Source organism: Aplysia californica, unplaced genomic scaffold, assembly GCF_000002075.1.
Source record: "Aplysia californica isolate F4 #8 unplaced genomic scaffold, AplCal3.0 scaffold00119, whole genome shotgun sequence".
NCBI classification, from domain to species: Eukaryota; Metazoa; Mollusca; class Gastropoda; order Aplysiida; family Aplysiidae; genus Aplysia; species Aplysia californica.
In genome coordinates this window covers 18,434-23,085 of record NW_004797389.1, presented here as the reverse complement: position 1 = coordinate 23,085, position 4,652 = coordinate 18,434, and the positions used below count along the sequence as shown (strand labels likewise).

At 39.5% G+C, this 4,652-nt stretch overlaps 1 long non-coding RNA gene across 1 annotated transcript in view; it reads left to right on the top strand.

Annotated features, from left to right (window-relative positions):
- LOC106011452 overlaps positions 1 to 4,652 on the top strand; it is a 179,759-nt gene that overhangs the window by 172,391 nt on the left and 2,716 nt on the right. Inside the window, exon 3 of the long non-coding RNA XR_001184744.2 lies at positions 3,682 to 3,804. This is a non-coding gene — a long non-coding RNA (uncharacterized LOC106011452). The remainder of the gene's footprint in view (positions 1 to 3,681; positions 3,805 to 4,652) is intronic.

Genomic DNA, 4,652 nt, shown 5'->3' with positions numbered 1-4,652 from the left:
GAGAGAGAGAGAGAGAGAGAGAGAGAGAGAGAGAGAGAGAGAGAGAGAGAGGGAGGGAGAGAGAGAGAGACTGTGTCCAATACATTTTCATCGCTAATGCACGTCAACATTGCAACGAAACTAGTCTGTCTTTTAAATGTCTGAATCGTTTCCTGCTCAATGGAGTGGGGAGGTTTTAGGGGGTTTTGGAAGGGGTTTTTTTTTTGTTGCACTCTTTTGTTTTTGTTATGTTTGTTTGTATGACATTGGTGTCATAGTTGTTGGTTACGAGTAACTACAGCGTTTTCCCTACATACTATTTGCCTGCGACATACATCAAAACGTCCACATATGGAAAATGCTTATTATCGCATCGTCAGTTTAACCTGTGCCTGAGACTTTCAGGCGTTTTCAGTTTTGTATCTCCTACCGCTGGTCAGTTTTTATTGTTTTGTTGGGGGGGGGGGTGCGAGGAGGGGGTGACTCAGTAAGCTTTTATTTCCGTTTAGAACACATTTCTGTAGACTCGGGTTTTATAGGAAAGCATTGATCAAAGGCACACACAAACAAAACGTTTGCATACTTCTCGGACGTTGACAAGTTGTTGATGGTTTTCCAGCAGTTTTCAGTTCGAAATAATGTCCCGGGACTTGTCATTAACATTTTTTTAAAAGTTTGTTGGTATCAGATAGTTATCTTTACCTCGCTAATATACAGTTTTCAAGAACACTAAAGCTTTGGAAGTCGCCAAACTTTGACAACCATTCCCTCGCTAATTTTATTTTTTATACCAGGCAACTCCCATCTCCTTAATGGCAAGTAACTAGACTTTTTCAAAGATAGAAGGGTATCTATTCATTAAAAACAACCAAAATTAACAACTTTTAAGGTGATACCATTAAATTCGTATCGCCCCCAAAACATGATGAGAGTATGATGAAAACGTCATGCCTAGGCACATTTAAACAAAGTATGACGTATTGGTCACAAAAGAAGAAGAACAGCAGCAAGTAAGTTTCAACAACATAATAATAATGATGTGTCTTTTCCAACAACAGTATGTCATTTTCTGTTCCGCATTTTATCGAACGGCCGATCTGTTCATGGTAGCTTTCTCGTGGGATTGTATGCTAGCATGAAGAAGAAGACCATGACACGGGTTAGTTATGGTAGGTGCCATTGAACATGAATTTTGTTTCGTTGACGTTCACAAGAACAAAACGTTTGCATACTTTTCGGACGTTGACAAGTTGTTGATGGTTTTCCAGCAGTTTGCAGTTTGAAATAATGTCCTAGGACTTGCCATTAACATTTTTTTTTAAAAGTTTGTTGGTATCAGATAGTTATCTTTACCTCGCTAATATGTTAGAAGTGGTAACGGTCTTGTGATAACTACTGAGCGGATGACAAATACTGATTGAAAAAGAAAAGAAGTGGAATGTGTGTTTCCCATGCCCCACCTTAAAAGTTTACTTTTACGCAATTCCTCGAACTGTTTGTGATCAGTTGGAGATCGTCACTGGCAGGTCCTACTAGTCTAGTCTGTAAGTATTGCTTTTTTCCTTTCACGAAAATGTCCGGTTTTGTTGGGGGGGTTAGTTGTTTTTTTCTTGTTTTTTTTTGTTGTTGTTGTATGAACGTGCTTCCTTTCACTCAAGCAAGAAAACAAAAGATTTACATTTTGACGTTCGTTTTCGATCCAATCAAACAACCCAACGAGTTGGATGCGTGAGCATTGACGTTATGGACGAGGTTTCTGGGGATACAGTAATATTGCAGTTATCATAGGCTCGTTAAATGGTCTCTGTGGTCTCATGCCTGTGCTGTGCGTCCCCCTCACGTTGACGGGAATGGGTTATCGACTTGTGCCACAGTCTGAATGCCGTTTCGTGGATCGAGTGGCACGGAGATCTTTTCATGGGAACACGTGCAGGCGTCCGAACTCTGAGCATCGCTATCTCTCACTGCGCGGTGTCTCTCTAAAACGCTACTACAGGAGTTTATCTTTTGGGGAAATGTTGAGGAAAGAGGACGACGAAAAGGGGGTAGGGGTGGGGGGTACGCAATGGGGCTGAGTCTTTTGTAAACTTTTCAACGATCTTCATTTGGCTGTACGATTGACGTTTGAGCTACGAAAAAAAAACGAGTGAGAAAAGAGAGAAAAAGAGCGAGAGACAGAGATAGACAAAGAGAGAGAGAAAGAAAGAGAGAGAGAGACGGAGAGAGAGGGAGAAAGGTAGAGAGAGAAAGAGAGAAGGAGAAAGAAAGAAATAGAGACGGAGAGAGAGAGAGAGAGAGAGAGAGAGAGAGAGAGAGAGAGAGAGAGAGAGAGAGAGAGAGAGAAGTATTTGAAGCTCACTAATAATTCCCTGATTGTACTTATTAAATGTATGCGTAAACTATTTGCATACACCGACAACATACTCCGACAACATATAGCGTGTACTCGTGTTGACGTAAAGTAAATGCGATGTTCATAAACCATAACCTCTCGTCACTGATCTATTATTTGATTAAAGCACAGGGATTACACCAAATCCACTCATACGTTAAACTATCAGACGTTTCACTTTGTCATTTGTTTTGTTAAAGTAATGAACATATTTATAAAGGGCGGTATGAAATTTTATACTGTTTTTAAAACGTACGGATCATTATCTGCCATTAAAATCTTTAACTGGAATAATGAATAGTGCGACTTTGAAGTTCAAAGTGAGTAAAACCTTTCATCAAACACTTCGACGCACTTTGAGCCCTGTGATCAGCAGTATATAATTGTGGGAGTCTAAACCGTAAGCAAGGGGCTCTGAAACGTGACATCGTGGGTTCGAATCTCACCCAGGGCCCAACAGGTGGGAATAGGTACTCGGCTATAGACATCGAAATTCTTCTTCTTCTCCTTCTTCTTCTTCTTCTTCTTCTTCTTCTTCTTCTTCTTCTTCTTCTTCTTCTTCCTCTTCTCCTTGTAACGTACTGTAGAGCGTGGATGCCTTATATAAATGCAATACTTGTTACTATCAATATCGTTGTTATTTTTATTACTATTATTATTGTTATTATCATAATTATTAGAATTGTTATTATTATAATTATTATAAATATTATTACCATTATTATCATTATCATCTTCATTTTCATAATCATCATAAACATCGTTGTTATCATTATCATCATTATCATCATTCTTGGTAGTAGTGGTAGCAGTAGCATGTCAAAGAGACATTATGTCAAGCATTCATCTTATACTAGAACATGGTAAGTGAATGTTTTTAACCCCCCACCCCAATCCCCTTCCCCGACAACCATTGTTCAAAACACCCTGCTGGAAGAGAATCGTACCAGGGCAATCGAGCAACGCAGTTCAGAAAGCTAGGAACTAAGCAAACAAACACAAAATGTCTTAAGAGTCATTGTGACAAAAGCATCCCTGTTTATTAATGAACGTTTTATGTGAAATGACCACACACATGGGGGCACTGACGATATCGTCGTGGGTACTAAACACAACCTCTGGAAAGGAATGAAAACGGTTGGATGAGAGTGGAAAGGGTTTTTTTGGGGGGGGCGGTGTCCAGTGTTGTCAAGGCTGGTATCAGGAAAAGTTAAATTAGATTCCAACGAATCTGGGGGAAAACACCCAGACTGAAAAAGAATTTCAAATACTTTGGTTTATAATCATCTTTTTAATCTTTTCTTTTTCAGTTCAAAGACAATAAACAAGAGAACAGAACAAAGGCAGTCAAACAACACTATGGCACTAAAGAGCTGGATTTCATGGAGAATTCAACAACACGATTTTTGTGAAGATTGAGCATCTCAAGAAGGGTAATGCTTAAAAACAACAATAAAGACCATTTATTAAGCGACCATCTCAATATAAGACATGAGTTACAAAAATTAGATTTCAAGCATAGGCCAATCAGTCCATGTAGCTGGACTCTGTCTCAGCCTCTCTCTCTCTCAATCTCTCTCTCTCTCTCTCTCTCTCTCTCTCTCTCTTTCTCTTTCTCTCTCTCTCTCTCTCTCTTTCTCTCTCTCTCTCTATCTATCTCTCTCTCTCTCTCTCTCTCTTTCTCTCTCTTGGTATTACTGATTTACGCACACAACCACTTTTAAAGCACACACACATACACACACACACACACACACACACAAGAACACACATACACACACACTCACACACACACAAACACATACACACACATACACACACATACAAACGCGCGCGCGCGAACGCACACACACACACCTACAAAACCATCGTAGTTATACACTTTAGAAAAAAAGTGTGAACCAAGAGGGAAAATAAGTATGCTGTATGAAATTAACATATCAAACTGATATGTACAAAGAAGTATGCGTATCTCGAATAGCTCCACACTATGAAACAGTTAAACACACTCAGTCATCACATTCTTACGAATCTACATGACTTCACTACTAATCTGCGCTTCCGTAATTGAGACATAATTAGTATAATTGGCAATAATTAATTTTTTGTCTAAAAGAGCATTGGAAACGGCGTCTGTGGTGCAGCGGTTAGTCGATTTCTGTTTCACGCAGGAGAAACGAGCTCGATTCCCGAGTGGGGAGAATATTTTTTTTTATCGAGTATTTTGGTATTTCTGCTGGGATGTTGTATTCCTCTCAGCTGTGGTTGACCTCGACAATCC